This window comes from Marmota flaviventris, chromosome 3 (genome assembly GCF_047511675.1).
Source record: "Marmota flaviventris isolate mMarFla1 chromosome 3, mMarFla1.hap1, whole genome shotgun sequence".
NCBI classification, from domain to species: domain Eukaryota; kingdom Metazoa; phylum Chordata; class Mammalia; order Rodentia; family Sciuridae; genus Marmota; species Marmota flaviventris.
The window spans coordinates 82,745,184-82,762,038 of NC_092500.1; the positions used below are offsets into that span (position 1 = coordinate 82,745,184).

General features: G+C 34.3%; 1 protein-coding gene across 2 annotated transcripts in view; it reads right to left on the minus strand.

The window, feature by feature from the left end:
• Window positions 1-16,855, minus strand: part of Ccdc91 (coiled-coil domain containing 91) — a 351,748-nt gene that overhangs the window by 235,127 nt on the left and 99,766 nt on the right. The window lies entirely within an intron of this gene.

Below are 16,855 nucleotides of genomic sequence, written 5' to 3' on the forward strand. Positions count from 1 at the left end.
TAAAATTCTGGCAAATCGGACACCAAAACATATCAAAAAGATCATGCACCATCATCAAGTGGGATTCATCCCTGGGATGCAAGGCTGGTTCAATATAGGGAAATCAATAAATGTAATTCACCACATCAATAGACTTAAAGATAAGAACCATATGATCATCTCAATAGATGCTGAAAAAGCATTCGACAAAATACAGCATCCCTTTATGTTCAAAACTCTAGAAAAATTAGGAATAACAGGAAATTACCTCAAAATGGTAAAAGCTATATACTCTAAGCCTCAGGCCAGCATCATTCTAAATGGAGAAAAACTGAAGGCATTCCCTTTAAAATCTGGAACAAGACAGGGATGCCCTCTCTCACCACTTCTATTCAACATAGTTCTTAAAACACTAGCCAGAGCAATAAGACAGAAGAAAGAAATTACAGGCATAAATATAGGAAAAGAAGAACTTAAATTAGCACTATTTGCCGATGACATGCTGCTAGCAGACCCAAAAAATTCAACCAAGAAACTTCTAGAACTAGTAAATTAATTCAGAAAAGTGGCAGGATATAAAATCAATACCAATAAATCAAAGACATTCCTGTATATCAGTGACAAATTCTCTGAAATGGAAATGAGGACAACTACTCCATTCACAATATCCTCAAAAAAATAAAATACCTGGGTATCAACTTAACAAAAGAGGTGAAAGAGCTATATAATGGAAACTACAGAACCCTGAAGAAAGAAATAGAAGAAGACCTTACAAGATGGAAGGATTTCCTTGCTCATGGATTGGTAGAATTAATATGATTAAGATGGCCATACTACCAAAAGCATTTACACATTCAGTGCAATTCCCATCAAAATCCCAATGACATTCCTTGCAGAAATAGAAAAAGCAATCATGAAATTCATCTGGAAAAACAAGAGACTCAGAATAGCTAAAGTAATTCTAAGCAGGAAGAGTGAAATTGGTGGTATCGCGATTCCAGATTTTAAACTATACTATAGAGCAATAGTAACAAAAACAGTATGGTACTGGCACCAAAACAGGCTGGTAGACCAATGGTACAAAATAGAGGACACAGAGACAAATCCACAAAATTACAACTACCTTATATTAGACAAAGGTGCTAAAACCATGCAATGGAGAAAGGATAGCATCTTCAACAAATGGTGCTGGGAGAATTGGAAATCCATATGCAACAAAATGAAATTGAATCCCTTTCTCTCACCATGCACAAAAGTCAACTCAAAATGGATCAAGGAGCTAGGAATCAGACCAGAGACTCTGCGTCTAATAGAAGATAAAGTTGGTCCTAATCTTCATCACATGGGGCCAGGCCCCAAATTTCTTAATAAGACACCTATAGCATAAAGAGTTAAAACCAAGAATCAACAAATGGGACGAATTCAAACTAAAAAGTTTTTTTCTCAGCAAGAGAAATAATATGTGAGGTGAATAGGCAGCCTACATCCTGGGAACAAATTTTTACCCCTCAAACATCAGATAGAGCTCTAATCTCTAGAGTATACAAAGAACTCAAAAAGTTAAACAACAAAAAAGCAAATAACCCAATCAACAAATGGGCCAAGGACTTGAACAGAAACTTCTCAGAAGAGGATATGCAATCAATCAACAAATACATGAAAAAATGCTCACCATCTCTAACAATCAGAGAAATGCAAATTAAAACTACTCTAAGATACCATCTCACTCCAATAAGAATGGCAGCCATTAAGAAGTCAAACAACAATAAGTGCTGGTGAGGATGGGGGGCAGGAAGGTACACTCATACATTGCTGGTGGGACTGCAAATTGGTGCAGCCAATTTGGAAAGCAGTATGGAGATTCCTTGGAAATCTGGGAATGGAACCACCATTTGACCCAGCTATTCCCCTTCTCGGACTATACCCAAAAGACCTAAGAAGAGCATACTACAGGGACACAGCCACACCAATGTTTATAGCAGCACAATTCACAATAGCTGGAATGTGGAACCAACCTAGGTGCCCTTCAATAGACGAATGGATTAAAAAAATGTGGCATTTATACACAATGGAATATTACTCATCATTAAAAAATGACAAAATCATAGAATTTGCAGGGAAATGGATGGCATTAGAGCAGATTATGCTAAGTGAAGCTAGCCAATCCCTAAAAAACAAATGCCAAATGTCTTCTTTGATATAAGGAGAGTAACTAAGAACAGAGTAGGGACGAAGAGCATGAGAAGAAGATTAACATTAAACTGGGATGAGAGGTGGGAGGGAAAGGGAGAGAGAAGGGAAATTGCATGGAAATGGAAGGAGACCCTCAGGGTTATACAAAATTTCATACAAGAGGAAGTGAGGGAAAAGGGGAAAAAATACAAGGGGGAGAAATGAATGACAGTAGAGGGGGTAGAGAGAGAAGACGGGAGGGGAGGGGAGGGGAGGAGGGATAGTAGAGGATAGGAAAGGCAGCAGAATACAACAGACACTAGTATGGCAATATGTAAATCAATGGATGTGTAACTGATGTGATTCTGCAATTTGTATACGGGGTAAAAATGAGAGTTCATAAACCACTTGAATCAAAGTGTGAAATATGATATATCAAGAACTATGTAATGTTTTGAACAACCAACAATAAAAAAATTTAAAAAAAATGTGGCATTTATACACAATGGAATATTATTCAGCACTAAAAAATAATAAAATCATGGCATTTGCAGGCAAATGGATGGCATTAGAGCAGATTATGCTAAGTGAAGTTAGCCAATCCCTAAAAAACAAATGCCGAATGTCTTCTCTGATATAAGGGGGGGTGGTGACTCAAAATGGGATAGGGAGGAAGAGCATGAGAAGAAGACTACCACTAAATAGGGAAGAGAGGTGGGAGGGAAAAAGAGGGAGAAAGGGAGTTGCACAGAAGATGGGAGGAGACCTCATTGTTATACAGAATACATATATGATGTTGTAATGAGAAAAAGAAAAAAAAAGTATGTCACATTAGATTGGATAGAGAAAGGATGGGAGAGGAGGGGAGGAGTAGGGAGGATAGGAAGGGCAGCAGAATAGAATAGACAATATGATTGATGTATGTACATTCCATGTATGTATTATATACCAAAATGCATTCTACTGTCATGTATGACTAAAAAAAATAAATAAAAATTAAAAGACAAAAAAAAGTCATAAAAGCAAAGCCTATTGCCAAGAATAAAAAAGATAAAAATGTAAAGGACAAAATTAACAGATTATACATATATGACTTTATTTTTAAATGTTCCTTCACAATTCAAATAAATTATGTGCTTTCATATTTAAGAAAAGAAATTTTTAGAAGTAACTCATTTATATGTTTGACTTTCTAAATTATAAAGACCTTTATTCCACATTGGCATCAGTAGCAACGTCACTGAAGTTCTACCATAAATTCTGGAAGGCAGCTCACAATGGAAATTGCATTTTTCCCTGAAGAGAGATATTTATAAGGCCATTAGATATTAATAAACCAAAGAATACATTGACTTATGATTGGCACTTTAAAGTATTATTTATCTTATCTATATTTTATTATGTAGCAATATTATTTTTGAGATACTATGTGCCATATCAGATACTTGATTCTACATTCACAAACAAACATTTCAATTTATTTTTACTGAAATACAGAAAACTAAAACTTCAATTCATGTTTGTATTTGGTAAATACTTTTCAGAATTTTTCTAATTTTCATTTTATATGGTGGGAAATAAATCTCTAAAAATATTCCAACTTCTATTTGTGAATTATAATTCATAACAAAAATATTACTAATGAACTTTTAAAGGTTATGAAAAGTAGCTTATACAATAAGAAGGAATATAGCCTTCTGATGAAGATAACAGATTCTGAAACCATACTGCCACAACAGATACAGAACAATGCGCAAATTATGTAAATTATCTGTTATTCAGTTTCTTCATCTATAAGATGCACACCGAGTTGCTGGTGGAGCTTTATATAGGCTAAAATATGTAAAGCATTTCTCACAGTGTTGCTATTACTTTCATTACTATTTTAAAGGTTATTAAAAAAATTTATAGGACAGGAGTGTTTATGACCCTGTATTCAAGAATATCTTGAAAGTATCATTTTTAACACCTGAATATTTCAACTTCTCTTTATGTCATTCATATTTATATCCATATTTTAAAACAAGATCTATACTGTCTAAAGTAAATTTTCATCCTGTAACATTAAGTGTTCAAGTACATCACATCAGAAGAAGAAAAGCAGTCAGAATACATGAAAGGTGGGAGAAAAGGAGAACAAAGAAAAGCAAAATAAGGACAAAGTAAGGGGGAGGTTGAGAAAGCAAAATAGGAATCCTACACTTCACAGTAGCTACCACCTCCCTCTCACCTTTTCCCTTCATAAACAAATTTCCTGAATCATGTATAACACCTATTTCCAGTTTCTTCTTCCTTAATCCTATCATCACCCCACTGGACCTGTTATTAGAGATACTACATGTCATTTCAGCTATTATTAAATTGAATGAACACTTCTGATCTTATCTCTCCTTAGTTCTCAAGAACACAAATGGTTTTCCATTATCTCCTAGATTTTCCCCATGTAAGTTGACTAATTTTTCTTTCTTTCCTTTTCAGGTTCTTTCTATATTAAGCCTAAATTTCATTTTCCTACACTTTTGATTTCACTGAATACAGTATTTTGGTTTGCCAGTTTAAAACCCATTATGAAATTATCAATTAAAGGCTAATGGCAACCAAATCCACATCTCAGGCATAAATAACTCGTCACATCTCCACATCATTGTACTCACCTTATGACCAGACAGATCCATTTGGATGTCCAACAGGTACATTAAACTTAACTAACATTTTATATAAACCATGTTTGCCTCATGTTTTCCTATTCAGTTAACAGTACCTCAATAAACACTGAATTTACCAAAGTCAGAAATGAAACCACTGTAAGTGCTAACTTTACTCCAGTCACACCTTGCTACTAAAATTCCCTGATTATGTCATACTGTTCAATACCTTTATGATCTCATAATATTATTAAGCCATGGCAGTGGAATAAAAAATGCATTCCAATTTGAAATAACTGCTTAACAGTTAAGGAGCCCTAGGCAAATTATATAAACCCCTGCAAGTCATAGTGTCCTCATCTGAAAATGAGAAAATAATATGTGCCTAAACAAACTATGTTATAGAGCTTAAGTGAGATAATGTATAGAAAGCACTTAGCTCAGTGACAGATACATGGTAAGTACAACATTAAATGGAAAGTGTCACTAACATTATCATTCAGTAACATTCAAAACAAATTTTTCCAGGAATCTTTTTGCATATTCCATTACCCACCCAATCATAACATTATCCTAGGTTCCTACTTTTTGTTAAAGATATTACAGGATTTCTAAATACAGTAATAATAATAATGTCAAAGAAACCTTACATATCAGAGATCTATTAGATATGTTTAAAGCAGTAATTAGAAAAAAATCTATATTCTTGAACATATCAACAAAAAAATCAATGAATTAAATCCCCAGTTGAAATTAAAGATACAAAGAAAACTTTAAAAAAAAAACAGAATAAGAAAAAAAAACACAGATAACACAGACTCATGTAGATTAATAAAAGAGTACATATAATTTTAAAAACCCTGAATTTAAAAAAAAAAAAAAACATACCTTATTTAACCAGTAGTAATGGGGGAGTACAAATATACAAAATTAAATGGCAAAGAGAAGATAGTTATCAAAACAGAAGAAATTTTTAAAAAATCTTGACTCCTCTCTGGGCATGGAAGAACACTCCTATAATCCCAGTGGCTCCGGAGGCTGAGTCAGGAAGATAACAAGTCTCATCAACTTAACTACACCCAGTGTCTAAGTAAAAATACAAAAGAGGGCTGTGAATGTGGCTCAGTGGTTAAGCACTCCTGGTTCAATCCCTAGTACAAAAAAAAAAAAAAAAATCTTGACTCCTCTATACATTAAGGAAATATATTTTAAAACTTAGAAAAATGGGCAATCCTTTATAGAAATGTAGTTTGCAAAAGTTGATTTTTATTAGCGCTTTAAAAAAAAAACACTTCTTGAAAATAAATCTATTTCTTGGGAAAGAAAATTACATTATCAGGCAACTAACCTACAAACAATGCATAAGATTCAGATTATTTCAAGAAAAGGTAATGATCCAGAAAACACTGTTTTTCATTGCAACAAAGAAGATCAAATTATTAAGAATAAATTTAGCAAAGTGATGTGAGGAAAACTAAAATGCTCCTGAAACACACAAAGAGATACCTAAACAAGGTAAAGATATCCTTTGCAATTGTACAGGACAACTAAACATTATATAGATGCCGGTCTTCCCTTAGTTTATTTATAGGTTCACAACAATCCCAATATAATATCAATAAGCTTTTTTAAGATAAATGTACATTTATCTAGATAAATGTACATTAAATGTCACATGGAAAAAGTAAACCTGTAAAAATAACAAAGCACTACAAAAGAAAAGCAATAAAGAGAATACTAGCCTTGCTTATTAAAATGCATTAAACTATATTAAAATATAATACTATCATTATTAAAATATGCCATATTAAATTATACTAAAACATACTATAAAACTTCTACACATAAAACAATGTATTATTTGATGAAAACAAAAAAAAAAACTCAACTATGAGTGTATGAGTGAAAGAAGTATATAATGAAAGTGGTTTTTACAAATCAATGAAGCAAAGATAGACCTGTTAATAGACAGTACTAATACAACTGATTAGCCATTTAGAAAAGGCTAAAATTACACATATTTCACATCAAACACAAATATAAACTCCAAGTATGAGAAAAGATAAATATTTTTTAAATGACTCTACATAAATGCTAGACAAAACCCTGATTAAGTTTTTTTTTTTTTGCCTATGGTGTAAGAAAGGCTACCTATGGCTAGGTTCTAAACACAATAAAAGACTGAATAATTTGACTATTATGAATATATACAAACTTTTTTCTGTCAAAAATTACTTCTAAAAGCAAATCAAAAGCCTACAAGCTAGGGAAAAAAAGATATGTGCAATACATATTACAGATAAGGGCCAATATTCATAATATTTTAAGAAGATTTAAAACTGGGCAAAATATTGAGGGGATTAAAAATAATAAACTTATAAAATAATAGGCAAAAGATGTTTAAAAAAAAAACTTACCAAAAAGAAAATATGCAAATGGCCCTCAACAGTGTAAAAAAACAAAGAAACATGTACCTATTTGTCATAATACAGTTCAAAACTAACAGGAAGATAAGGGACAGAAAAGAATGAGGCAGAAAGACAGAAGAAATGAATAGCAGAAAACATCTTTTCTCTGAGTAAAGGTTTCAATACAGTTTTGGACTTTTAGAACCACGTTAATGTTGCACATAGTTGAAATAAAGAAAACAAAATTGAAAAACAGGAAATAGGGGGATTGAATCCTAAAATGGAATATAAATAGCAAAAAGAAAAAAAAAGAATTAAATCCTATTGCATATGAATGTGGGATAAGTAATCCAGGTTTTTGGTCACTAGGCTTTTGGTACTTGGGTTACTTTGGGACTTAGTATTTTGACTATCTGCCCTCCATTTAGGAACAAAAGAACACTAAATAAATATTGAGAAGGAGAAGAAAGAGAAGGGAAGGAAGAAAAAGGCGGAGGAGGAAAAAGAATAAGGAGAAAGCAAGCAAATGTTAACCTTTGAAGAAAATGGATAAGGGTAAAAAAGAATTATTTGTCCATTTCTTAAATCTTTTTATTGATATGCAGATTACAATTGGCAGAAAGCCAACCTAGAAAGGCAACTGAGAGAAAGTGGTTGAGGGAAAAATAAATAATCTTATAAAAATAAACTATAAATAACAAAATAAGGAAAATAAAGATTTGGGAGAAATGTTTGTCTCAGAAATTAATTTGGGCCACCAAAAAACAATAATAATAATAATAAGTGGTAAATTGTTAGCCAATTCAGGATGCCTGTAATCCCAGAGGCTCTGGAGGCTGAGGCTGAGGCAAGAGGATCACAAGTACAAAGCCAGCCTCAATAAAAAGCAAGGGGCTAAGCAACTCAGTGAGACCCTGTCTCTAAATAAAATACAAAAATAGGGCTGGGATGTGGCTCAGTGGTTGAGTGCCCCTGAGTTCCATCCCTGGGACCCCAAAAAAACAGAGAGAGAGAGAGAGAAAGGAGATACTCAGTATGCTTTTTCAATAATCCAGTCAAGAGATAATGGTGACTCAAAAAAGGAGACTAAGATTTGAGGTACTGAAAGGTGGCAAAACACTGCATGAATTTTGTAAAGATGTGTAACAAAATTTTCTGATGAACTGGATATAGGATGAGATACAGAATAATCAAGAATGATTCCAAGATTTTGCTGAAGTGAATGGAAGGAGAAAATCTCAATGTTTAATAGGGGGAAAGCTACTGATGGGAAAAGTAAGGGGCAAAGACACTATTGTTTGGATGTGGACTAGGCCATATGTCATTTCAACTAGACACTTGGACTCTTAAAACTATCTCAGACCATAACAAGCATCAGATTTACTTAGAAAGCACATGCTAGAAACACATCATACAGGTAAGGTAAAAAGTTTCTCTTTCAAAAGAAAAGTTTCATCAATTAAAACTTAGTCTCTGCCTTCAATACAAATTCCAGTTCCTGTGCAAGTAGATAGGCTCTACTCAGGTGACTGTGAGGCCCACCTTGGCTTAGAAGGCAGGCATATGCCTCATAAGAGTTGCTATCTCTTGAAACAACTTCATAGACACCACTACAATGATATCTCTAGAAAAGACACACTTGGTTACAAGTACCAATACCCAGGAAAGTCCTGGCTTTCAAGCAGGTATACGTATTTCATTGGCAGAGCTCCTAGACAACACAGAATGTTTTATTTTTCCTTGAGGTACTACAGATTGAATCCAGGTCCCTTGCATATGCTGGACAAACACTCTACCACTGAGTTATATCCTTAGCCCTTTTTATATTTATTTTGAGAGAGGACTGGCCTAAACTTGGAATCCTCCTTCCTTAGCTTCCTGAGGAGCTGGGATTACAAGCACATACCACAATTCTCAGCATTATTACTTATAAGGGTCATATTTACCAGAAACACTGCTATCTGATAACAAAGATGCATGTTTCCAGGGGAATAAAATTAAAAAATTAATCCAATATCAACCATGACCTTAGAGAAGAATATGTTGGTTCTAAATGTCTAATAGATATCCAAGTTGAAAAGTGAAGAGACTGTTGGTTATGTAAATCTGAAGTCTATAGATTTAAATTTACTCATAACAGCCATTCCATTTTGAAAAGAATAACTGAAACAATAAAATGCAGTCTAACTGCTTCTAGAAAACACAGATCAAAACATGCCTCAAAAGTGCAATCACCAAAAAGAGTTTATTTTACCCATAAAAGACATATGTCTTTTCTAGTACACAAACACTAATTTTCATGTAACAAAATATTGCCATACATAGATATTTTAATTTTAAAATCAAAAGCAAAAATGGCAATAAAATAAAGATGATATTCTATACCCACAAGCAAGTTTAAGAATTGTAAGCAACTCAAAATAACTTAATTCTGTGATTAGCAAAATTAAGAGTAATTCTACAACCTTCAATATTTCATTTACTTTTATCTTCTATGATGAAAACCACTGTTATTCAACAGTGTTCCTTTTAATCATCATAATGTTAATTTGTAGTTTAATATATATGTATTGGTAGAATTATGGAAATCATCAACGCTAAGGAAAAGAAAACCCATTATCAACCTGAAATTAGTACATGAGTATACAGTATTTATTCTTTGTAAATAATATGAGGAAAGTTTGTTGTGATTCTTTTAGTTGTCTTTTTTTGTGGCATATATACATTTCTATCTTTAAATTATTATATTCAGAAGGCTCCTCATATATTTTTGAATATATAGTTAGTAAATGCATCAATTAAGTGGTTTACAACTCTTTTTTTTTTTTTCTTTCTTTCTTTGGAAAAAGGAAAAAGAACTTTTACTGCTTTGCTAGCAAAGGAGAAACACAGGGGACCCCTGTCCCAGAGACTGTGATTCTGTTCATCAGTAGGAATGGGGGGGGGGGGGGCTTTTAAAGATTCAAAGGCTACATTTCACATGTTCTCTGTTAGAGTTGTAATTCACTTGTGAATTTGGAAAACAGTCATTTCTGAGATCTTCTGGTACCATACCCAAACCCCGGATTACTTCATTACTATGGTGGGTGTGTACTCAAGGACAGATAAATCTGCCTAAAATGGGGAAGAAAGGTAACCCTGTTTCCCCTGAGATTAGGGAGCAGGAGAGATAGGGAGGAGCAGGGAGAAAAGGAGAGAAAGAAACATGTCCACTTAAAAAATGTTGCAGTGGCAGAGCAGCAGGGGCTATAGTTAAAACATAAAATGGAACACTGTTACATTTCTCCACTGTCAATCCCTACATTCCATGTCTATGGAAAAATAGCTAATGACATTTACAAACTGCTTCCCACTGAAAAAGGGCGAAGTTGGGGGAAGTGAAACTCAAAGTCCTTATTCTCTATTAGGTGCAGTGTGGAAAATTAAGGACACTCAGCATCAGAGCAATCCAGAGGTCCACAGCTGCAGAGGGTAGGTGACTGGACAAGGCATACATAGGGCAGGGATCATACAGACAACAATAAACAAGACAGCAAAGCATTACTTGTTTGAAAACATTAGCAGAAAACCAATTAGTATTTCAGCCAGTCTCTGAAAACCATGAAGATAGTAACTCATAATCATATCAGTGAAAAACACATTAAGTTTATCACTGTAGGAAGTTAGGAAGATTTACAAGTCCATGAAATTAGGTTCAAATTAACTCAGGACAAACTTGTGAATCTAGAGTCCTTTGTGATCATTATTATTAGGCACTCCCACACAAGGACCCTTCCTCTATAGTCTTCAGCTTCACTTATTTTTGGTAGGGCTGACAAGTGTACATCTTAAGTTACATTAAAAAAAAAAATTGCTTTTCCTTTTAAATGTCCACGTGGGACTGGGTTTTGGCTATACTCTCCTGCCAGGTGTTTAAGACCAAGTTGGTCAAAACCAATCTTGTTCCTATCTACTGTTAAAAGAGTCAGATTCCTCAGAGATCACTTTTGGGGACATGTGCAAAGCTTCTTGGCTACTTTAGTTTTCCTCTACCAGTGGAAACCATCTGCCAGGATGGGTCAGATGGAAAGTCTTGCTGATCACATGTGGCTTCTCTTAGAAACATCAGGGACATTTCCCTCTCCAATGACCTTTCTATTTGCAGAATGGCTGGCTTCCTGATCCACAGGGTCCTCTCAATTTCCCTGATTAGATGATTCACTGGAGTTTAAGGGCCCTCAGAGGGGTCCAGTCATTCTCTGGGTCCTGGCTGACCTTTGAGGGCAAGGACAAAAATGTTGGCTGCTTTTTCCTTGATCCTGTTGCTTCCTTGACTTTGTTCTCCAAGGTTTGGATTTTAAACATCCAGCAGGCCAGTTTCACCAGTCTTAAAAGTGGGAGTGACAGGTTATAACTTCAATATCTATAATTTTACTGTCATCACTTTAATTGGGGTCAGTATTAGTACTTATAATAGTTAATTTGAATTGTTGGATTGATTGGATTAAAAAATGCCAAGGATTAAGAGAGTTATGTGTGTGTCAATGAGGGTGTGTCTAGGAATGACTGGCATGTGGGACAGCCAACTGATATAGAGACCCTACCTAAGCTTGGCAGCATTGACCAATAGGATGATAGCTTGGATGGCATAAAAGTTGAAAGAACAAGGAAGCACTAGCAGATGCAAGCTTGATTCTTCTTAAACAGGTTCTTGATTGCTGCTGGGATCATCTGAGGATATCAGACTTTCACTTCTTCACTCTTTCAAAGCAGACTCTGCCAGTGATTCACCAGAAGCCTTTAGTCTCAGGTTAGGGTAGCACCATTGATCCCTCTTGTTCTGGAGCTTCAGTCTCTTGGACTATACAGCTACTGGTTCTTCAAGCTCTCCAGCCTGCAAGCAGCCACTGTGGACTATCAAGCTTCTGGTTGCATAAGCTAACATAATAAGTCCCCTTTTATAATTATATTTCCTATTGATTCTGTTCCTCTAGAGAACCCTAATACAGTACTGTGAGTCAACATTATAACTTATCTGTCCTGTAGCTTATTATCTCAAATTAACTCAGGTTGTTTTATTAGAAGCAGTACCTCTACAAAACACTAATAGGCAACAGTTATAAAATTTATAAGGAAAATACAAAATGAAATTAATAGAGCAAAAACATATTAAGCTTGTATAATATATATGAATCAAGTAAAATGGTATTTATAATCTTAAACCATTACTTAGTTATGTATTATATCCCATTTATTTTGAGATCATAGTAATCAAAGAGTGAAAAAATCTCTTTTGAGCATAACTTTAAATAAGCTTAATTCTAACCTACTTCAGAGCCATCCTAACATGGAGAAGGACAAGACTTAACTCAGGTGAGGCTAGCCTCTTGACAAATCTTAAAAACAGTTCTATTTCTGAATCTGATCATTGCCGCTTTTGAAAACTATCATTCTACTAAGTTCTCATGCATTATTTCCTAAGTCTCCTAATATCAGTTAATATAATACAACATTACATCTTAAACATAATCCAACAGAAAGGCTAACAGAACTTTTAACTTCCCTATTATGGAAAAGGTGGTAGAATGTTTTCACATTGTTCACCTTTGAACACATCAGGCTCTCCTTAATACCTTCCAAAAATTCATTTAAATTTCCATCCAGTGTAAAGAGTAACACAAATTTTATATATAACTTATAAAACATTAAATGACATATATAAATGCCAAATTTTGTTATTTCCATACAAATCTTAAGAGGAATATTGCTACAGATAATTTAGAAAAGGCTTAGACACAGTTCTCAAATGTATACATATACCTTGTCACATATGTTTAGGGTGTCAACTATATTGTTATAACCTAAATAACAGTTCTTTGTTTAACCAGTTATAAAGTAATCATTTAAGACTTTAAAACAGATACAAACCCTAATTCCTTTACAACTTAATTTCTTCAAGTAATAAAGCCTAACAAATACAAGAAATTATCTTGATAGATAAGAGCAGATCAATGTTTCAGACTTTGCTTCATATCAGTACATTAAAGTTCAAATAACTTTGATAGACTATGCTAATTATAGAAAATTTAATCACAAACACAAACTTTTTGAGATTTACCTTCCACAAACCTTCTTCTACTTACTTAAACATTCACAACTTACATCCTTAGTTTTGTCCTCTTTCATCTTGGACCTTAGCACAAGAATATTAATTTACCAGACAAAATACCTTTTCAGAATCATTTTTTTACTTACTAATTTTCCATACTAAAATATTTCCATACCTAAAACTTTGTCTTCTTTTTTTTTTGTTTCAGACACTTTCTTAAATTCATATTTTGCAACAATCTTTATGAATGTTATCTGTGCAGTTAATTTCCACAACAAATTTCATTCCAGAAGAGGGGTTGGACAATCTTCCAACAAAAAAAAAAAAAAAAAAATGTGCCTTAATCTTTTTTCTCCTAGGTTGCATTTAAGGGGTTGGAACACAAAATATCTGGAGCCTGGCCAATGCCATCAACTTTAAGTAAGTTCTCCACTGTCAATTGTACCCAGAGGCTCCTCTTGGGCCTTTTTCTTATACTAGGCATACTGATATATAATGGAGGATGCCCTTTCCATCCTTTTCTTTAGACTTCCTTGAAGATCCTTTTGCAGAGGTTGCCTACAAAACACAGGCTGGCTTTAGTTTCTTTTTCTTTTCTGGGTGCAATTGTTTACCCTGCCAGCCTCCCTATACATTTAGTTTGATGGGATACTGTTATAGCAAAAATTGCTTTGCCCAGTGATGGATATCCCCTGGTCAAATGGGGTATCCTGTCAGATCTTAAAAGGGGAGACTATTCCTGTCCCTGTCATGAACTAATAGTGCTGGAGTCTAATTTCACATCCTTTGTGGCCAGTGGCCTCTACCCACAGCCCCACTCTATGGGCAAAAGGGGCTGGGAGGAAGGGCAAAGGCTGGGTTCTCTTAGGCCATTTTTCTACAGCCCAGGCAGCTTTCCTGGATTCCCATACCCATGCCCCCACACCCCCAGCCCTGGGATGGTATCCTAGACCCACAGTGAGAGGATCTGTGGCTGCCTGGGGACAGGCTGAGAAACAGTGCTGGAGTGCCAGCAGTGGGTTTAAAAGATTTGAATCTATTTTAACCCTTTCTTCTCTTGCCCTGCTATCCTTGCACTCCAGATGCCTTCAAATTAGTTCCTAACTGTTCAAACCCCTTATCATGCAACTGCATAACTGCCTGTACATACAGAATCTCTTTCATATACTTGACCCCTGACAGACCAACTTCAAATACAAGATTGTATAATAATCCAGAAAAACCATTTGTAGGCCAGATTGTGTTGCAGGGACACAGTTTTACTCTTAGACAGGCTTACACCTATAGATAGCCCATTCAGTCAAAATATCTCTACTCCACAGACTACAGGTAAAATCAATACCCTAAAGGCATGCCCCCATGGATTTACTTCCTCCAGCCATATCTTACCAGCCTACAGTTAGCATCAAGTTAATACTAATAGGGAATTAATACTCTGATTAGGTTAAATCTTTTATAACTCAATCATTTCATCTCTAAACTTTCTTGCATTGTCTCACTCCTGAGCTTTTTGGGGACACATAATATCTAAACCATAACAAAGACATACACACATACACAAAAAAACATAAGAGTATCATAATGGCCTTTTGATACATCAACTTGGGTAAGCAATAACCTCCAGTTTTTCACTGGAACACTAATCCAGATACTACTGCTAAGGTATTCTGTATATGATTAAAGTCCATAGTAATTTGATCAGAAGCAATTCAGAGCAGCCTAGATAATTCAATCATTTGAAAAACCCTAAAAGCAGGGCTGAGGCTTCTCTGATAAATAAATTCTGCCTGTAGACAGAAGCTTCAGCCCACACCTAAGAATTCTAAACTATCCTCCTGACAGTCCACCCTGTGGACTTCAGACTTACTTGATCAGTGCCCAAAATCATGTAAGCCACTTACTTACAATAAAGTTCTTAAATATACTTCCCACTGGTTCTGTTTTTCTGGTTAAACCATGAATGATATAAACACTATGTCCACACAATATATGACACCCAAATCTTTCTCAAAATTGCATAATGAATAAAATCATTTCAATTTACTTCACCCAAATAGATTATTTTCAACAATATATCAGTGCTTTAAACTCTTCTTTAAAAAAAATGAAAAATGAATGAAGACACACAGAGACTTAAAAGAAAAGAACAACACAAGCATCCAAATTAAAAGCAAAGCAATACTATGGAGGATATCTTTTTTAAAGGTTTTATGATTTCTCAAACATTAATTAGCAATTCTCTTTTTTGGGGCGGGGGAGAAGACCAGGGATGGGAACTCAGGGCACTTGAACACTGAGCCACATCCCCAGCCCTATTTTTCTATTTTATTTAGAAACAAGATCTGAGTTGCTTAGTGCCTCACTTTTACTTAGGCTAGCTTTAAACTCTGGATCCTCCTCTCTCAGCCTCCCCAGTTGGTGGGATTACCTGCATGTGCCACTGTGCCCAGTGGCAATTCTCTTTAACAGAAAGATATTCATAAAGAGGTGCAAATCTTTCTTTCCTCTTTATGTTCTGCCAATTCAATATGCAATCCATCACCATTTTAGATTTATATAGGTAGATTATAAAAATTGCATATTATCTATTATTTATTCAAATAATAGCTAGAATAAGATCAGTTATTACCGCACACACAATGTTTTATAGCCAGTCTCAGATTGTGCATGCAATATTTCAAACTGAATTAAATCAAAAGATGCACAGACGGTAATCCCAATCATGAGAGATGAACACAGGAAAAAAGTTAAGAACCTATAGTAAATACTTGAAAGAGTTGAAAGGAAGGGTAAATCATGTATAAGAACAATTTTCTCTTCACATATAAGACATAAGAAAAAGAATTCTTTCTGATGTCTCTGAAATTCTATTCCTTAACTTTCCATTTAATTTTACAAAATTATTTTAAAATTCTACTAAAATCTTACAATATTATCAAAATAACATCATAACTCTCAGATTAAGTAAGTCAAACCTAGGGAAAAGAGTTGTGAATTTTATGTTTTGGTTCACATTATGATTTTTTTAAAAGGTGACAACCTGCTCATATTAGAGATTTTTCTGAGATGAAATTTTGAAAGAAATTAAATACATTTGGAGATTCACTGTCCTCAAAGTACTTACTTAGATTTTTTTTCTGTTTATACTTCCAACAACCCAAATAAGGGAAGCAAATAAAATTAAGTCCTAAATAAAAGGTGATGTTATGTTATTATATTTTAGGCCAAGCCTAACTGATGTACATAAAGAAACAAAGAGAGACAAATTTGACAAAGTAAGAATGAAAGTATGTTCTTCCTTTTTCTGTCCAGGAGAATATGCTTTACATAAAGAAAAATTATATTTATAGCATTTTATCAATATAATATTAATTCACCCAAAATGTATAATCTATTCATATCTGGAAGGGTTTAGTGCAACAAAGAAATCATTCCATAAATTTCAATCAGAAAGAGCTTTAATGCAGGGAAACACCTAGCTATAAATTCATTCAAAGAGCTACAGAGGACCAAAAGTTAAGGGAGGAAAGTAGAGGTGGGAATCATTAGCTTTCAGATTCCTC